The 21,470-nt window shown below is 42.1% G+C and overlaps 1 protein-coding gene across 1 annotated transcript in view; it reads right to left on the minus strand.

Annotated features, from left to right (window-relative positions):
- Positions 1-21,470, minus strand: part of MAST4 (microtubule associated serine/threonine kinase family member 4) — a 755,237-nt gene that overhangs the window by 646,825 nt on the left and 86,942 nt on the right. The gene's annotated exons all lie outside the window — the stretch shown is intronic.

Raw genomic sequence — 21,470 nt, forward strand, 5'->3', positions numbered from 1 at the left:
CTTTAACCATTGCACCACGAGGGTTCCTTTTTCTCTCCTTGGGACTAGAGAAATTCTAATTAGGGTACGATACAGATTGGGCCTGGCCCTGGTCTCCCTCTTCTAAGCGCTCACATTTCAGAAGAGACCTAAGATAAAATGATAAATCAACATGCAATCAGATAGCCTGAAGAAAGAAACCTAAGTCACAATTAATGGTCTTCACAAATACGAAGGATTTTTATAAAGATCAAAGTAACCAACTGTCTTCATTTTCACTAAAGCTTAATTGCAAAAAGAGAAGAACAGTTACTGACCCTTAAGACATTGTTACTAAGATACCCTCAGATCCTACTTTAAAAAATTTTTTCCAAGAACAGGATAAATGTTGAAATGCCTGAAAGAGGCCCTTTTGTGGTTCTATTCTGATGAGGCGAGATTAAGGACATAAATTTAAATTTAGGGTCTTTAAACAAAATTTTACAAATTGCTCCTCTTTAATTAACTGCATTTCTGGTCCCCAATACTATAAGGCTATCATAGGAAGGCCCTCACTGGATCTGTACTGCTAGCCTTAGTGACCAGTTGTGGTCCAATGAAGGTCCTTCCCCTACCTCTCCCACAGCCTAGGTAAGAGTCCAAAGTCAGCCTAAGTTCTCAGACCCTGAAATCACAGAACCTATAACCAAAATCACTTCCCTATAAATTAATCCTATATAATATCACAATCATGCTGTCCTAGTTGTCTCATTCCAGAAGTACTAGAAAAGATACCACTCTATTCACCAGCACCTAAGAGATTCTGCGGAAAGACTGGCACTTTCTTTGTCAGAGGAAATAGAATAAGAAGTATAAAGACACAGCAACTCCTTTTCATTCTTATCCTCTTAGTGCAGCACAGGGTTCCAGCCATCCCTGCTGGTTCAATCTCTAATGAATTCAACCCTAAAGAGTGGCAATGGCGGGAATTAGACAGTGAGGTTCAGCTCATCCAAACTAAGTCAGAAACCATGAACAGAATCAGATCCAGACAGCACATTAGGAAGTATGAATGCCAGAACATTCCTAAGGTTAGTTACTTCATACCCACTTGAATGGGCATGTCAAAACTGCAGGCAACCTTACTGATGCACCCAGTATAACCAATGGAGTAGAGCAGTATTGGAAAACAGGTCATCCACTTTGGTCTGCTTGGCATAGGTGTGATCTAAGGCAGAGGCACCTGAAACTGGTGGGAAGTGTACCAAAAAAAAACAAATCTAAAAGCTAGAATGACTGTAGATGGATAACAGTTATGCCACATTAATAACCAAGCCAAGGCAAACGTTTACCCCACAGTGAAAACATTTGACAATTCTCATGGATATAAGATATGGACATAGGGATAGTCTAACTACTTACGTAGTATAACCACGAGCTAATGCTTTGTGCCACACCCACACACCAGGAAAACTGCTGCATCATCTTCAAACATGACCGAAAACATCCACTGAACTTAGATCAATGTCTTTTTTAAAGTCAACACCATGCTTTAAAAGAAATAGTGGCTAGAAACAAGCAACCAGAAAACCAAACAACTACAGGTAGGTAGATTTCTACCAGTTCACTACAAACAAACAAACAAAAATAATTTTTTTAATGAAAGAACATTCTTTGCCCACTTGACTTTCAGTCTTACAAATGGCGACCAATTCAAAACCCTTAGAAATAAAGGAAAAAGTCGAATTAAATAAGGCTAAGATATAATGGCTATACTTCTAAATTTTAATTTTATATAAATGCCTTCCATGTACCAAAAAAAGAGAAAAACAGTTGCCATCGAGTCGATTCCAACCCTTGGCGACCCCATGTGTGTCAGAGTAGAACTGTGTTCCATTGGGTTTGCAATAGCTGATTATCTGGAAGTAGATCACCAGGCCTTTCTTCTGAGGTGCCTCTGAGTGGACTTGAACCTCCAACCTTTCGTTAGCAGCCGAGTGCATTAACCATTTGCACCACTCAGGGACTCCTGAGATTGTGCCCTTCTTCTCCCACAAGTGCTCAGGATGGCCTCTGAGCAGCTGGTGCAGACTAAGTACTGTCAGCTGCTGGCTCTCTGTAGCATTTCTAAATCAAGAAAATGACCCCGCTTCATAACATATCCTCCCACTCTTCTACTCTAAACCCTCACAAATTACTAGCCCTTACTCTTTCCAGGGACATGGGGATGCAAATGAAAATCCCTTCTGCTTATAACCAGCACAGCAATTGTCACATTTCAAATGCGTGACTAATTAGATATGTGACTGCAACGAGCCCTTCAGTCAACTTTTCAACCCTGACTTTTAGCCAAATGTTTATGTATAAAACATACACACGCACCTACACCCACATTCACACGCATATATATAAATATCCAAATTCCTTCCTGAGCAATTTATGCACCTGATTTCCAAACACATTTAACTGTTGCTTCAAATGAAATTTCTACTTAATTGGTAACCACATGTGAATTATTAACTAGTGGTCTTTGAGAATAGAACGTGAAAAAGAGAAAAAAGCTCCTGGTATAGCTGAGAGAGAAGACACTGATCTGTTTTCCCTGGGTGGTTGTACAGCCAACTCCCTCCCTTTCCTCCAGTTTCATCGTCAGCCTTCAAGTGTTGCTGGCAGGCATGGCTGGATAGCCATGAGGGAGAGTGCCACTTGGACCTCCACCCTAGTTGAATGGGAAGATGTTGAAACAGGCTTTGCAGAGCAAGCCCTGCCTTGGCTTCCATCAAAAATGTGGATCAGAAGCCAGTCACCTTCCTTAAATATCCATTCACCCCTCTGAGCCTTTTAAAACTGGCTGCCACATTAGTACTAAAAGGAGCAAATCTAAGAGTGGGGTGAAAAATAAGAGTCATGTGCTCCAATTCGTAACGCTTAAGCAACAAGAGTTGCCTTCGCAGCACAAACCCTGCCCTACATTCCAGTTTTTCTTTCTTCAGAAATAGTATAGTTGGGTGCCAGGCAAATTTGAATACCGGTTTCTACAACCATGTTGGCCCACCACACAGTGCCATGGGGAACACAGCAATTTAACCTTGGCCCACTGGTTATCTTAGAACTAGGAAAGGAAACTGGAAGATGTGTCCCGGGGTCCAGCTTACCCTCCCAGTCCCAGATGACCCTCTGGGAACATACAACCATTAATGACCACCCTGGGCAGACCATCAGCAGAATCTGGAATACAGTTTTTATGTGTGACCCACAGACCAGGGAAATCTGCTCCAAAGGTGTCAGCAGTCCAACTAAGTCACCTTTTGGAACCTTCTTCCTCCATCAGTAATGGTGAACCATCAGCCCTGATCTAGCTGAAAGGCTTGAAGGCCGGTCAACTAAGATAGTACGATAGTACATGTAAGAACAGCACTGTGAAGATAGCATCAGGTCAGTCACTAAATGCTAGGTTAATGTGGAACTACTACTACAACCTTATGTACCTTTTATATACAAGCAGTCATCAGCCAGCAGAAAGCATATAATGTTCCAAAGAACCAAAGTAATGGTCAAAGGAAATAAATTGTAAAGGGGCATCTACAAGTTAGTTCGTCTCATGATGGTATTCTTGAGTCAACCTAAATGATGCCAGAGGGCTAACTTCCATATCTAGTGTTAGGAGCTAATTGTTACTGCTAGCTGCTGCTGAGTAGGCCCCTGGTTTCATGGTGACCACATGAACAACAGAACTAAGTGTTGCCCACTCCTGCATCATCCCATAATCAGCTGTGGATCTCACCACTGTACTCCATACGGTTTTCACTGGCTGAATTTTAGAAGTAGATCACCAGGCCTTTCTTCCTAGTTCTTCTTTGTCTGGAAGGTACACATCATAGCAACATGTAAACCACCACTGACAGTGTTGGCTTTACATAAGGCACAAGGGACAGGAATTGAACACAGGTCTCCTGCATGGAAGGCAAGAATTCTACCACTAAACTACCAATGTCCTTATGAGGGTAAATGAAGGAGTTTAATTTTTTAAATGGCAGCCAACATGATGCCAGTAAAGTCATGGAAAAAGAAGACACTATATTTTAGGACAATGAGATAACTTCTCACCAACCAGAGAGAAGAGAATTCCCATTAATAAAATTCAGGACCTTATTTTCTGATCAAGGTGAGCCCTGGATGCTGGGTCTCCTCTAGTGGGTCCTCTTTCCCTCTAACGTCCCCACCATCCCTTCCCGTCTTCCATTCCTTCCACACAGCTGCCTATTACCAAAGACCAATCCAAATTACAACAAATACACAACCTCTTCAAAGGTAAGGAATAAAGAACTAGATGGTTTTCTACACTTATTTATGCAATTACCTGAGCCCCACTCACCTCTTCATATAATTAGGGTGTTACCAATGGCACTCTCTCTCGGGCAAGAACAATAATACATATCTATTCCCAAGCGTATGTCAGTTTGTCGTGCTATGGGGGCTTGCATGTTGCTGTGATGCTAGAAGCTATGTCAATAGTATTCAAACACTAGCAGGGTCACCCATGGTGCACAGGTTGCAGCTGAGCTTTGAAACTAAGACTAACTAGGAAGAAGGATCTGGTGGTCTTTCTGAAAAAAATTAGCTAATAAAAGCCTTAAGAGTACTAGCAGAACACTGTTTGATATAGTTCCAGAAGATGAGCCCCTCAGGTTGGAAGGCACTCAAAATACGACTGGGAAAGAGCTGCCTCCTCAAAGTAAAGTCCACCTTAATGATGTGGATGGAGTCAAGCTCTCGGGACCTTTCCTTGCTGATATGGCATGACTCAAAATGGGAAGAAATAGCTGCAAACATCCATTAATAATTGGAACATGGAATGTAGGAAGTATGAATTTAGGAAAATTGGAAATAGTCAAAAATGAGACAGAACGCATAAACATCGATATCCTAGGCATTACTGAATTGAAATGGACTGGTATGGGCCATTTCATATGGACTACGCATCACGTTCATCATAAAAAGAACATTTCAAGATCTATCCTGAAGTATAACGCTGTCAGTGATAGGATAATATCCATATGCCTACAAGGAAGATTATTCAAATCTACACACGAACTACTAAGGTCAAAGATGAAGAAACTGAAGATTTTTACAAACTTCTGCAGTCTGAAAATACTAAAACATGCAATTAAGATGCACTGATAATTACTGGTGATTGGAATGCCAAAATTGGAAACGAAGAAGGATTGGTAGTTGGAAAATATGGTCTTGGTGACAGAAACGACGCCTGAGATCGCATGACTGAATTTTGCAACACCAACGACTTCTTCATTGCAAATACCTTTTTTCACCAACATAAACGGTGACTATAGTCACGTAGACCTCACCAGATAGAATACACAGGAGTCAAATCGACTACATCTATAGACAGAGACAATGGAAAAGCTCTATATCATCAGTCAGAACAAGGCCAGGGGCCGACTTCGGAACAGACCATCAACTGCTCACATGCAAGTTCACGCTGAAGTTGAAGATTAGAACAAGTCCATGAGAGTCAAAGTACAACCCTGAGTATATCCCACCTGAATTTAGAGACCATCTCAAGAACAGATTTGACACACTAAACACTAATGACTGAAGACCATTGTGGAATGACATCAAGGACATCATACATGAAGAAAGTAAGACATCATTAAAAAGACAGGAAAGAAAGAAAAGACCAAAATGAATGTCAGAAGAGACTCTGAAAGTTGTTCTTGAATGTAGAGTAGCTAAAGCGAAAGAAGAAATGATGAAGTAAAAGAGCTGAACAGAAGATTTCAAAGGGCGGCTCAAGAAGCCAAAATAAAGCATTATAATGAAATGTGCAAAGACCTGGAGATGGAAAACCAAAAGGGAAGAACAAGCTCAGTATTTCTCAAGATGAAAGAACTGAAGAAAAAATTCAAGCCTCGAGTTGCAGTATTGAAGGATTCTACAGGGAAAATATTAAACGATGCAGGAAGCATCAAAAGAAGATGGAAGGAATACACACAGTCACTGTACCAAAAAGAACTGGCTGATATTCAACCATTTCAGGAGGTAGCATATGATCAAGAACCAATGGTATGGAAGGAAGAGGTCCAAGCTGCAGTGAAAGCACTGGTGAAAAACAAGGCTCCAGGAATTGATGGAATACCAATTGAGATGTTTCAACTAACAGATGCAGCGCTGAAGTGCTCACTCATCTTTGCCAAATCTGGAAGATGGCTACCTGGCCAACCCACTGGAAGAGATCCATATTTGTACTCATTCCAAAGAAAGGTAATCCAACAGAATGTGGAAATTATCGAATAGTATCATTAATACCACATGCAAGTAAAATTTTGCTAAAGATCATTCAAAAGTGGTTGCAGCAGTACACCGACAGAGAACTGCCAGAAATTCAAGCCAAATTCAGAAGAGGACGTGGAATAAGGGATATCATTGCTGATGTCGGATGGATCCTGGCTGAAAGCAGAGAATATCAGAAAGATGTTTACCTCTGTTTTACTGACTAGGTAAAGGCATTTGACTGTGTGGATCATAACAAATTATGAAGAACATTGTGAAGAATGGGAATTCCAGAACACTTAATTGGGCTCATGAGGAACCTGTACTTAGACCAAGAGACAGTTATTCGAACAGAACAAGGGGATGCTGCGTGGTTTAAAGTCAAGAAAGGTGTGCATCAGGGTCATATCCTTTCACCATACCTATTCAATCTGTATGCTGTGCAAATAATCGGAGAAGCTGGACTATATGAAGAAGAACGCTGCATCAGGATTGAAGGAAGACTCATTAACCACCTGCAATATGCAGATGAGACAACCTTGCTTGCTGAAAGTGAAGAGGATTTGAAGCATTTACTGATGATCAAAGATCACAGCCTTCAGTGCGGATTACACCTCAACATAAAAAAGACAAAAATCCTCATAACTGGACCAATAAGCAACATCATGATAAACAGAGAAAATAATGAAGTTGTCAAAGATTTCATTTTACTTAGATCCACAATCAACACCCATGGAAGCAGCAGTCAAGATATCAAAAGACACACTGCATTGGCAAATCTGCTTCAAAAGATGTCTTTAAAGTGTTAAAAAGCAAAGATGTCACTTTAAGGACTAAGGTGCGCCTGACCCAAGCCATGGTGTTTTCAACCATCTCACACACATGTGAAAGCTGGACAATGAATAAGGAATACCAAAGAAGAACTGATGCCTTTGAATTATGGTGCTGGCCATGGACTGCCAGAAGAACAAACACTTGTCTTGGAAGAAATACAGTCAGAATGCTCCTTAGAAGCGAGGATGGTGAGAGTTCATCTCACATACTTTGGACATGTTATCAGAAGGGATCACTCCCTGGAGAAGGACATCATGCTTGGTAGAATAGACAGTCAGTGAAAAAGAGGAAGACTTTCAAGGAGATGGACTGACACAGTTGCTGCAACAATGGGCTCAAGCATAATGATTATGAGGATGGCTCAGGACCTGGCAGTGTTTCATTCTGTCATACACAGGGTCGCTATGAGTCAACAACAACATGGCTAAACGCTTTCATGCGCTAATTTAACAATTCTAAGAGACAGTCCCTACTATCATCCTCTTTTGCCAGTTACTGAGCTAGCCAAATGGTAGGTCTAGCATTCAAACCAGGTCTGACTCCAGAGCCCTAACTAAACCGGACCGTCTTTTATTTTTAGCTGATCTCTTGATGCCATTTACTGCTATCAGCACTGACATAACATCTTTCATATGTGAAAAAATTTAAAGTCTAGGTGATTCCTCACATTCTCCTTTGGAAACTCACAAGTATATGAAGGCATTTAAACTGTAACTGGGATTAATGAAAACACTGATCAAATTAACCTTGGTGCTCCCACCATTAGGCATGCCCTGACACAGTCTAATCCTTCTCTGTGGGGATGTCCATCCACAAGTGCTCCTGGGCCTCCACCTAAGGGGCAGCCTTATAACTTGCGTCCATGCAGAAGTTTCAACACAGCGGGTGTCAGTATGCTCGTCCAACCTAGGTACCTTCACACAGGTCAGAGAACAGGGATGTTTATGACCTGAAATAAAGCCTGGATGCCTGTCTACACACTGAAGCATTAAAAATGCATGTGCACACAAACACACACACACACAAAACACTACCTAAACCTGAATAACCGGTCATCTTAACTAATGCTCCAGTCATTAGCACCCATCCCCTAAAAAGATCCTAAACTGGAAAGTTGGTGCTAGTAAAGCTGTTTGGGGCAGGGGGGATGCTACTGAGAGGAGAGATATGTGGGAAAGCTGCAACAACTGGAAATAAGATTCCTGGGGCTGTTGTTTAATGAAGAGGCAGTCTGAGACAACAGAGAAGATGGCAGAGTTACAGAAGGGTCAGCACTAACTAACGGTACTATCACCACCACAGCTCAGTTCTGAGCCCAGATCTTCCCTGTAATTCCTGCTTGTCAGCCAAGCTGCGTCCTTGGTACAAGAAGCACAGATATAAAGCAATGAGGGTCAAGGAAGCACGTTCAGGATTAAGCCTGTGGTTGAACAAGGGAAGAGCTGAAGTAAAATTCTGAGTTCTGTCAGCAGTTTTTAAACATCAGTCTAGCAGTTGAGAGTCACCTGGGAAGCTTGTTTCAAATGAGTATCACTGAGTTTCACCCTTCGTGGATACCAGTTCAGAAATTCTGGAGTGGGGCCCAGGAATCTGCATTTTCAACAAGCCCAAGGTGATCTATGTGATGCAGGTGGCTTGGGCCACACCAGACCAAGCACTGACTTAAGTCACACCTGCCTGTCAGCCTGGGAAGCAATTCTAGACTCAGAGTTAGGAGAACTGAATTCAAGTCCTGATTCTGTTGCTTAGACACTACAGGTCTTGCGGAGAGTTATTTAAACTCTTTGGGTCTGTTTCTTGGTACTAAAAATGATCTCTAAGAGTCCCTTCTAGCTCTGAAATACTCTCACTCTGAAAAGTGCTTTTGATAATAAACCTCATAGCCCAGTATATTTTTGCTTCATGAATTCTCAGGTTGTACTTTTGGTATGCATATGTATGGGCCCAGGTATGAGAAGTAAAATAAAGTTGGATTTGAGAGTAATATCATGTTGGTAGGGAGTCCCTGGGTGGTGCAAATGGTTAATGTGCTCTGCTGCTCACCAAAAGGTTGGCAGTTCAAGTCCACTGAGAGATACCTCAGAAGAAAGGTCTAACAATATGCTTCTGAAAAATTAGCCACTAAAAACCTATGGAGCAGAGTTCTACTATGACACACATGGCGTTGCTATGAGTCAAAATCAACTTGACAGCAACTGGCTTATCACGTTGGTGGAAGAAAGGCCTGTCAATCTACTTCTGAAAAATCAGCTACTGAAAACCCTATGGATCACAACAGTCCAATCCCACTGTGCATGGTATCACCATGAGTCAGGGCCCAACAAGACAGCAGCTAACAACAGCAACAACATCACGTCGATGATACCTCATGGACTCAAGTACACACTCTGCCGTGGTCTCCCCTGCAGTCAAAGGCATGTGTCACAGTGACTGGGAGGTCAGAGGTGCAGGATGCCTCACAGAAGGATGCTAACAACTGACTCAAGTGGCAGGGAGGACCATGCCCTTGGTCTCCTCAGATTGAACCGCCACCTTCACAGGCACTTGCTCCCAGTCAAGGTGACTCCTCTAGACAAAGCTCCTGAAAAATCTTCCCAGAGAAAAGAACTTTTATCAGAATCACCAGGACATCTGGATGCAGTCTGGATTATTCTACTTCAAGGCTGCCTTTGGGGATGACCCCACAAAGAAGGAAGGAAAACCTTTCTCACACTTTCACATAAGCATAACAACACAGAGAGCTTTATTTTATTTTCCAGAAGTATAGCACTTGTTCACAGTTCTCTGTGAAATCACAGCTTGTTTGTTCAGTAAATAAAGTGTCTGAATTAATAGGGGATTTAAAGAAGCTAAAGGGGAAAGGCCTTGCCCTAAAATAAGATCTGTGGTTAGCACCAACTCTCAGTGAGAAGTTGAACTGACATTCTCATTCCCTCTTTAATTATTAAGGGAGGGTGCGCTGATAGCAGGCACGGAGGGGACTGTCAATGAGGTTAGGAGGTATCCTGAAGGACAAAGGGAATCAGAGTGAATGACAGTGAATGACAGCACAGACACAGGTTTAGCAACTGCTGCTGGCACTTTCCTTATTTTCTTCTAAGTCAACTAAATAAATTAGATTACAAAGCAGTGAATCTTATAAAGAAGAAAGTCAACAGAACTGTGCCTCAATTTAGTACACCTTCCCAGAATGAAAGGAGCCAGGAACTAATAAGCTGAGAATGACCCAGGCTTAGAACAAAGTGTACTCCCTGCCTTTCCCCAGCTTGCCCTCTAATGTAGATGTACCATTTCAGATTTACACCAGAGATCCAACTCAAACAATTAAAACTGGGTTTTCTGTGAAGAATACAAGGTTCTCCTTCCTTCCTCAAGGACAACATGATGAGTCTTTACCCAAAGAAGTTTGGACCTAACTCACAGCCAGGGAATTCACAATTTTATGGTAATAGAAAAATAATTTCTAGTAATATCAACTGTAACTTCCTGGATAGCACAATGGTTTGCACTCAACTTCTAACCTAGTTTGGCGGTTCAAACCCACCAAGCAATGCCGCAAGAGAAGGGCTTGGAAATCTGCTTTTGTAAAGACTGTAGCCTTGAAAACCCTACAGAGCAGTTCTACTCTGTAACACACGGGGTGATCATGAGTTGGAATCAAATTGATAGCAATAAGGTTGGTTTTTTATTTTATCAATTATAGCATAAAAAATCTAAATTGAGCCGAGTGATTCAGAATATGGGCTTCAGGGTATGATGGATTCTGCCTTCTGCCCAATGACCAAGGTTGGAACCAAATGAGAGTCCTATGCAGGGCACGCCTAAGCACCTGGTGCAGAGGACATAAGGAAAGTGTCTATGCTCAGAGGACCATAGTTGTTTGCCTCCCAGACACTGGACAGCCCTGCAATCCCACTGAGAAGTCTATAGCTTCCACCTTTTTAGAATCACTGGAATGGTGTAATTATGAATGCTTTTCATACAACTCTGGGATAGCCAAATTTGTCCTGGAAGAAGTACAGCCTGAATGCTCCTTAGAAGCAAAGATGGTGAGACTTCATATCATGTACTTTGAACATGTTATCAGAAGGGACCAGTCCCGAGAGAAGGACATCATGCTTGGTAAAGTAAAGGGTCCGCAAAAAAGAGGAAGACTCTTAAGGAGATGGACTGACACAGTGGCTGCAACAAAGGTCTCAAATATAGCAACACTGTGAGGATGGCACAGGACCAGGAAGTGTTTCGTTCTGTTGTACCGAGTCGGAAGCAACACAACAGCACCTAACAACAAGAAGCAGTGGTGAAGGAAGAGGGGTAAAAGGTGATGGTAATTAGGAGGAGAAAATCTTACCAGGCCTCCTCTCCAGTGGGATCTAACACCTAGGGCTTCTGACCGTCTTCTCTGAAGTTTGAACAATCAGTTTTTGTTGTTGTTAGCTGCCATCCCTAGCTGCCATCCCCACAATTGGTTATGGATTGGACCATTGTGATCCATAGGGTTTTCACTGGCTGATTTTCAGAAGTAGAATGCCAGGCCTTTCTTCCTAGTCTGTATTAATCTGGAAGCTCCACTGAAACCTGTTCAGCATCATTGGAACATGCAAGCCTCCACCAATAGATGGGTGATGGCTGCATATGAGGTGCACTGGCCGGGAATTGAACCCAGGTCTCTCGCATGGAAAGAGAGAATTCTACCACTAAACTACCACTGCCCCCAAACAATCAGTTAGGAAACCAGATATGGCAAAACACTGAGTGGGACATTACCTAGGCCTATGCCAATACCCGACACTGAGACAAAATACAAAGCTGCTCTGAGCCAATGTCTGCCACTAAGGCAGGTTCCAGAGCAGTACTCTTGACACATCCACCTTCCAGAACGCAAAGGGCTCTTGATTTCTACCAGAAACCCAGGAGTTTTCCCCACCCAGTCACATCCAATTGACTGCTAAATCTGGTCAATTCTATCTCCTAAATATATATATATTTTTTTCCTTTTGCTTTAGCTACTCTTCCCCAGTTGTATTTTGAGTGCCTTCCAACCTGAGGGGCTCATCTTCTGGCACTATATCAGACAATGTTCCACTGCTATTCATAAGGTTTTCACTGGCTATTTCTTTCCCCCTACGCATCTGTCAGTTTGTCGTACTGTGGGAGCTTGTATGTTGCTGTGATGCTGGAAGCTATGGCACCAGTATTCAAATATCAGCAAGGTCACCCATGGCAGACAGGTTTCAGCTGAGCTTCCAGACTAAGACAGACTAGGAAGAAGGACCCAGCAGTCTACTTCTAAAAAGAATTAGCCAGTGAAAACCTTACGAATACTAGCAGAACACTGTCTGACATAGTGCCAGAAGATGAGCCCCTCAGATTGGACGGCACTCAAAATACAACTGGCTCCTCAAAGCAGAGTCAATCTTAATGATGTGGATGGAGTCAAGTTTTTGGGACCTTCATTTTCTGCTGTAGCATGGCTCAAAATGAGAAGAAACAGCTGCAAACATCCATTAATAACTGGAACTTGGAATGTATGAGGTATAAATCTAGAAAACTGGAAATCATCAAAAATGAAATGGAACACATAAAGATCAATATCCTAGGCATTAGTGAGCTGAAATGGACTGGTACTGGTCATTCTAAATCAGACGATCATATGGTCTTCTATGCCAGGAATGACAACTTGAAGAGGAATGGCACTGCATTCATCGTCAAAAAGAACATTTCAAGATCTATCCTGAAGTGCAACGCTGTCAGTGATAGGATAATATCCATATGCCTAAAAGGAAGACCAGTTAATATGACTATTATTCAAATTTATGCACCAACCACTAAGGCCAAAGATGAAGAAATTGAAGATTTTTACCAACTTTTGCAGTCTGAAATTGATCAAACATGCAGTCAGGATGCACTGATAATTACTGGTAATTGGAACGTGAAAGTTGGAAACAAAGAAGAAGGACTGGTAGTTGGAAAATATGGCCTTGGTGATAGAAATGATGCCGGATATCGAATGACTGAATTTTGCAAGACCAACGACTTCTTCACTGCAAATACCTTTTTTCACCAACATAAACAGCAACTCTAAACGCAGACCTCACCAGATAGAATACATAGGAATCAAATCGACTACATCTGTGGAAGGAGACAATGGAAAAGTTCAATATCATCAGTCAGAACAACTCCAGGGGCTGACTGGGGATCAGACCATCAATTACTCCCATGCAAGTTCAAGCTGAAACTGAAGAAAATGAGAAAAAGTCCACGAGATCCAAAGTACGACCTTGAGTATATCCCACCTGAATTTAGAGACCATCTCAAGAACAGATTTGACGCACTGAACACTAATGACCGAAGACGAGACGCATTGTGAAATGACATCAAGGACATCATACACGAAGAAAGCAAGATGTCATTAAAAAGACAGGAGAGAAAGAAAAGACTTAAACGGATGTCAGAAGAGACTCTGAAACTTGCTCTTGAACACCGAGTAGCTAAAGCAAAAGGAAAAAATGATGAAGTAAAAGAGCTGAACAGAAGATTTCAAAGGGCAGCTCCACAAGACAAAGTATTACAATGACATATGCAAAGATCTGGAGATAGAAAACCAAAAGGGAAGAATACCCTCAGCATTTCTCAAGCTGAAAGAACTGAAGAAAAAACTCAAGCCTCAAGTTTCAATAGTGAAGGATTCCAAGGGGAAAATATTAAACGACGCAGGAAGCATCAAAAGAAGATGGAAGGAATACACAGAGTCACCATACCAAAAAGAATTGGTCAATGTTCAACCATTTTACGAGGTAAGATATGATCAGGAACCAATGGTATCGAAGGAAGAAGTCCAAGTTGCACTGAAGGCACTGGCGAAAAACAAGTCTCTGGGAATTGACGGAATACCAACTGACATGTTTCAACCAACAGATGCAGCGCAGGAAGTGCTTACTCATCTATGTCAAGAAATTTGGAAGACAGCTACCTGGCCGACTAACTGGAAGCAATCAATATTTATGCCTATTCCCAAGAAAGGTGATCCAACCAAATGCAGAAATTATCGAACAATATCATTAATATCACATGCAAGCAAAATTTTCCTGAAGATCATTCAAAAGCAGCTGTAGCGGTATGTATACAGGGAACTGCCAGAAATTCAGGCTGGATTCAGAAGAGGATGTGAAACCAGGGATATCATTCCTGATATCAGATGGATCCTGGCTGAAAGCAGAGAATACCAGAAAGATGTTTACCTGTGTTTTACTGACTATGCTAAGGCATTCAACTATGTGGATCGTAACAAATTATGGATAACACTGCGAAGAACAGGAATTCCAGAACACTTAATTGTGCTCATGAGGAATCTGTACATGGAACAAGAGGCAGTCATTCAAACAGAACAAGGGGATACTGCATGGTTTAAAGTGAGGAAAGATGTGCATCAGGGTTGTATCCTTTCACCATACCTATTCAATCTGTATGCTGTGCAAATAATCCAAGATGCTAGATTATATGAAGAAGAATGGGGCATCAGGATTGAAGGAAGACTCATTAACAACCTGCGTTATGCAGATGACAAAACCTTGCTTGCTGAAAGTGAAGAGGACTTGAAGCATTTACTGATGAAGATCAAAGATCACAGCCTTCAATATGGATTACACCTCAATATAAATAAAACAAAAATCCTCACAACTAGACCAATAAGCAATATCATGATAAACAGAGAAAAGACTGAGGTTGTCAAGGATTTAATTTTTCTTAGATCCACAATCAACACCCATGGAAGCAGCAGTCAAGAAATCAAAACACGCATTGCATTGGGCAAATCGGCTGCAAAAGACCTCTTTAAAGTGTTAAAAAGCAAAGATGTCACCTTGAGGACTAAGGTCAGCCTGACCCAAGCCATGTTGTTTTCAATCATCTCATATGCATGCAGAAGCTGGACAGTGAATAAGGAAGACCGAAGAAGAATTGATGCCTCTGAACTGTGGTGTTGGTGAATATTGAATATACCATGGATTGCCAAAAGAATGAGCAAATCTGTCTTGGAAGAAGTAAAACCAGAATGCTCCTTAGAAGCAAGGATGGCAAAACTACCTCTCACATACTTTGAACATGTTATCAGGAGGGATCAGTCCCTGGAGAAGGACATCATGCTTGGTAGAGCAGAGCGTCAGTGAAAAACAGGAAGACCCTTAACAAGATGAACTGACACAGTGGCTGCAACAATGGGCTCAAGCATAGCAATAATTATGAGGATGGCACAGGACCAGGCAGTGTTTTGTTGTGTTGTGCATGGTGTCGCTAGGAGTCAGAACTGACTCCACAGTGCCTAACAACAACAACAAAGATAATTCAGATCTGTCCCTTCCTCAAGAGTTTTAAGCCCTATCCTTATCTCTGACCTGAATGATCACAATAGCCTGCTGCCTCTATTCTCACCTCATTTTCATCTGTTTTCACTGCCAGAGTAATCCTTCTACAACCTAATCTGATCGTGCCATTTACCAGCTGTACACTCTTCAAGGCTCCCAATTCCCACCAAGTGGGTTCTCAAGCTCTGCCAGGCATCACAACCACAGATACCTGGTCTCATCTCCAGAGCACCTTGTCGGAGCGGGGAACAGGGGTTGGGCTGTTGTTGTTAGTTGCCGTTGAGTCAATTCCAACTCATGGTGACCCCATGTGTGCAAAGTGGAATTGTGCTCCACAGGGTTTCCATGGCTGTGACCTTTCAGAAGCAGATCGCTAGGTCTGTCTTTAGAGGTGCCTCTGGGTAGGCGCAAACTGCCAACCTTTTAGCTAGTAATCAAGTATTTAACTGTTTGCACCACCAAGGGACTCCTAAAGGGGACTGGGATGAGCCCAGGAATCTGCATTTTCAACACGTTCTTCAGGTGATTATGATAGAACCACATCACAAAAAACCCTACCCTGAAGTCTAAATCCCAACCTTCCCAGTCGCATCTCCTAGCCCTTCTCCTTCCTCCACACCTTTGCAGATAATATTCTGATTTCCCTATATGAGTCATCCTTATGTCAACGTGCCTGTCTAATTTCTATCCACTTCTCCAGACTTGGCTCAAACATCAATTCTTTGGGAACATCTCCTGAGACACACATCCTTCCTCTGGGCATCCCAACATCTCTATGCATAGTAGGTATTATAGAAACTGGACTTCCTTTACTATCTCTCCTACTAGCCTCTCAGCTGCAAGAGAGATATCCTCTTTTTCTTTTTTAATTACCACTCCAACCCTGGTACATAGTAACCAACCACCAGTTGCCCCTGAGTCAATTCCAACTCGTGGCAACTGCAGTTGTGCAGACTAGAACTGCTCCACATGGTTTTCATGACTATGATCTTTCAGAAGCTAATCGCTAGGCTTATCATCTGAGGCGCCTATGGATGTGTTCAAACCTCCAACCTTTTCGTTAGTAGTTGCGTGCATAACCATTTGCACCACCCAGGGGCTCCTTGGCACATAGTAGGCATTCAACAAAAGTTACTAACCAAATTTTGAATAAACAAGCAAATACATAAACTTTGGACAAATCCAAAATGAATTAGCTGGCTGCATTTATGTACAGAGAGTCTACCATCATCAAAGAACAATAAACTAAAAGAGAGCTTAGTCAGAGGGTGGGAGGAGAAATGCCAAAGGAATGAAATTAGTCCAGGGACCAGTACAGACTTTACAATGCAGTTTCTGGTGATTGTGCGTTTCTAGCCATTGTGCTTCGGGATCCTTTACAAGGCTGTAATTTTCAAATCATGCTGCAAGCTAACTACTTTTATGCTAATCTCTCTCAATAAATACTACTGCTGGAGAAGACACATGAACTTGTTTGCCCTGTAAACATCAAAAACCTTGAAAATGCCACTTTTTACACTTTGAATTTCCATCTGGGTATTTGTGCTGGAACTTTCCCGTGCTGCAATAATGACTGCAGGAGGCACTCAATAAATGTCTACCAAGGAGGACAGTGATCAATGCAGGATACAAAACCCTAAAGGTATACAAAACCCTGAAAGCCACCCCTCCACTAAATGACCTTTAAAAAAGGAGATGTTTTATGAACAAACTTTAGCCCAACTCCCAATACCGGATGATGAATCAATACGTACTTTTCTTGACAGAACCATTATTTTGCAACTTGTTTACATTTTTTACAGTATGAAAGAGAATTCTCTAGGTTGAACTCCCATAACAATTACCAGTAGTATTTAGTTGATCAGCCAGGCAATTCTAATGTACTGACATCTTAGGGATGAAAATAAGTTTAAAATAAAATGCAAACTACAAAGCCCCTACACAGTGGCCGCTTGTGTTATGGCAGCCTGGTGCCAATTAGGAAAAAACTTCCTCTTCAGCAAATGCTCTGCTGATTGGTTTTATGATCCCATCTTTCAAATCAAATATTTATCGTCTCATGTTGCTCTTTATTAAGATCTTCCCTTCCAGCTTTATGATGAATTAATATTCCCAGGTCTTACAGCTATTATGAGTCTTTCACTAATCTCTTGCAGATATTAAATTTTCAATAGCCTTGTAAGCAAAAGAGCTTTGGGGAACTTCAACAATCAGGGAATCATAAGGCCTGTGAGAATAATGTGGTCAAATACACTTGTGAAATGTTTGAATTTCCCCCAATAGCCTGGTTAATTACAACTAGTGGTCACAAGTGATACACAGCTTACTACTTCCATGTCGATCAAAGACTACAGCCTTCGGTATGGATTCCACCCTAACATAAAGAAAACAAAAATCCTCACAACTGGACCAATAAGCAACATCATAATAAACAGAGAAAAGATTGAAATTGTCAAGGATTCCATTTTACTTGGATCCACAATCAACACCCACGGAAGCAGCAGCCAAGAAATAGAACAACATATTACATTGGGCAAATATGTTGCAAAAGTGTTAAAAAGCAAAGATGTCACTTTGAGAACTAAGGTGCACCTGACCCAAGCCATGGTGTTTTCAATCACCTCATATGCAAGTGAAAACTGGACAGTGAATAAGGAAGACCAAAGAAGAATTGATGTATTTGAATTATCGTGTTGGCAAACCACTGAATATACCATGGATTGCCAGAAGAACAAACAAATCTGTCTTGGAAGAAGTACAGCCAGAATGCTCCTTAGAAGTGAGGATGGCCTACTTTGGTGAGTGGCGTCTGGGGTCTTACAAGCTAGCGAGCAGCCATCTAAGATGCATCAACTGGTCCCAACTCACCTGGAATAAAGGAGAATGAAGAACACCAAAGTCACAAAGAAAGTATTAGCCCAAAAGACAGGAAGGGCCACATAAACCAGAGACTGAATCAGCCTGAGACCAGAAGAACTAGACGGTGCCCGGCTACCACAATGACCGCCCTGACAGGGAACACAACAGAGACTCCCTGATGGAGCATGAGGAAACTCGGGTGCAGAACTCAAATTCTAGTAAAAAGACCAGACTTAATGGTCTGACTGAAACTGGAGGATCCCCGGAAATCATGGCCCCTGGACTCTCTGATAACCCAGAACTAAAACTATTCCCAAGGCCAACTCTTCAGACAAAGATTAGACTGGACTATGGGACATAAAATGATACTCATAAAGAGTGTGCTTCTTAGCTCAAGTAGATACATGAGACTAAAATGGGCTGCTCCTGTCCGGAGGTGAGATGACAAGGTGGAGAGGGTCAGGAGCTGGTTGAATGGACATGGGAAATCAGGGGTGGAAAGGAGGGATTTGCTGTCACAGTATAGGGAAAGAAATTAGGGACACATAACAATGTATGCATAAATTTTTGTATGAGAGACTAACTTGAATTGTAAACTTTCACTTAAACTACATTGAAAAGAATAATGAAGTGTTGAAAAGCAAAAAGAAAAGAATAGATTTGATTAGAAAAAAAAAAAAGTGAGGATGGCGAGGCTTCACCTCACGTACTTTGGACATGTTATTAGGAGGGACCAGCTCATGCAGAAGGGCATCAAGCTTGGTAAGGCAGACGGTCAGCAAAAAAGGGGAAGACCCTCAACAAGATGGACTGACACAGTGGCTGCAATAATGGGCTCTGACACAGCAACAACTGTGAGGATGGTTCTGTTGTATACTGGGTCGCTATGAGTCAGAACTGACTCGACGGTACCTAAAAACAACAACTTCCATTCAAGGTATAGGCAGCTCTTTGGATTAGAAACCTCCCTCTTCATAACTGACATCCAATGGTTCTAGCTCTATGGTCACACAACTTACTCCTGCTGCCAGATATCTGCCAGTTATTTGTAGACAGCTACCGGTTCAGTGGTAGAATTCTCACCTTTGACGCAGAGATCCGGGTTCAATTCCCAGCCAATGCACCTCACCCATCTGTCAGTGGAGGCTTGCATGTTGCTGTGATACTGAACAGGTTTCTTTGGAGGGTCCAGACTAAGACAGACTATGAAGAAAGACCTGGTGATCTACTTCTGAAAATCAGTCAATGAAAACCTATGGATCACAATGGTCTGATCTGCAACCCATTTTGGGGATGGTACAAGACTAGGCATATTTCATTCTGTTGTGCATGGGGTCATCATGAGTCGGGGGCTGACTCAACAGCAACTACAACAACAACATCACTTCCTAGGTCTTGAGGGTTATTATGGATTGAACTGTGCCTCCCAAAAATATATGTCGACTTGGCTAGGCCATGATTCCCAGTATTGTGTGACTGTCCACCATTTTGTCATCTGATGTGATTTTCCTATGTGTTGTAAATCCTATCTCTATGACTGTTAATGAGATGGGGTTAGTGGCAGTTATGTAAATGAGGCAGGACTCAATTTACAAGATTAGATTGTGTCTTGAGTCAATCTCTTTTGAGATATAAAAGAGAGAAGCAAGCAGAGAGACAGGGGGACCTCATACCACCAAGAAACAAGAGCCAGGAGAATAGTATGTCCTTTGGACCCAGGGTCCCTGTGCCTGAAAAGCTCCTAGACCAGGGGACGATTGATGACACGGAACTTCCTCCAGAGTCGACAGAGAGAGAAAGGCTTCCCCTGGAGCTGACGCCCTGAATTGGACTTGTACCCTACTAGACTGTGAGAGAATAAATTTCTCTTTGTTAAAGCCATCCACTTGCGGTACTTCTGTTAAAGCAGCAACAGATAACTAAGACAAGGGTAAAAACTCATTCCTTTAACTGCCCTTCACATGCGATGCTTTTACATCCTCTTGCATTTTGAGTTGTGTCCAGAACCAATAAATACCTCATATATGATCTAATCCACACAGAACAGAAAAGGGTAAATATCTCCCTTGTGATGGACGTTGCATTTCCACTAACACACTGTATGTAACACCACTTTAGAAGTTTGGGGATTTTTTGTTTGTTTGTTTTTAATGATCAAACTATTGACTCATACAGTTCTCCCACTCAACTTTAATGTTAAAGGCATTTTACATGTGATGCTGTAGTGATTTCTTTATTCACTACACATATGCAGCTGGTTTTCTGAACAACAGAACAAGATGTAATATTTATTCCCCATTAAATTTCATCTTGTTAGATTTAGCCCTTTGTTCCAGCTCACAGGGGTCTTTTTGGATACTAATTCTGTTCGTCAGTGCACACACTAGCCCTTCCAGCTTAATTTCAAAAGCAGATTTGATAAGCATCCCCCAATGGTCACAGCCAAGTCATTAAGGAGCCTAGGCACACCCCCTTGAGATTCCTGAAGACATCAATCACATTATCCAACATTCCTTTGGTTCAAGCATTCAATCAGTTATGACCCCAGCTTGTACATGAGGCTTTTGCAGGAAGTTTAGCAAAGACCTCTCTAAAATTCAGAACAACTGTTTTTGCACCACTCTAATTGAGACATTCCATCAAAAATGATGAGTTTAAGCCTGTGAGCAGCCATCTAAGATACTCCACTGGTCTCACCCCTTCAGGAGCAAGGGAGAATGAAGAGAACAAGATACAAGGAAAAGATTAGTCCAAAGGACTAATGGACCACAGCTACCACAGCCTCCACAAGACTGAGTCCAGTACAGCTAGATGGTGCCTGGCTACCACCACTGACTGCTCTGACCAGGATCACAACAGAGGGCCCTGGACAGAGCTGGAAAAGGATGTAGAACAGATTTCGAACTCACAAAAAAAGACCAGATTTACTGGCCTGACCGACTCGAGAAACCCTGAAAGTATGGCCCCCTGGACACTCTTTTAGCTCAGTGGTGAAGCCCCTCCCGTTCATCGATCAGCCAGGGATTGGACAGCCTTATAAAACAAAACAGGACTAATGACGCACAGCAGCAGTCCAGGGACAAGGACTAGAAGGCAGGAGGGGACAGGAAAGCTGGTGATAGGGAACCCAAGGTTGAGAAGGGACAGTGTTGACATGTCCTGGGG

Source organism: Trichechus manatus, unplaced genomic scaffold, assembly GCF_000243295.1.
Source record: "Trichechus manatus latirostris isolate Lorelei unplaced genomic scaffold, TriManLat1.0 scaffold00029, whole genome shotgun sequence".
In the NCBI taxonomy this organism is placed as follows: Eukaryota; Metazoa; Chordata; class Mammalia; order Sirenia; family Trichechidae; genus Trichechus; species Trichechus manatus.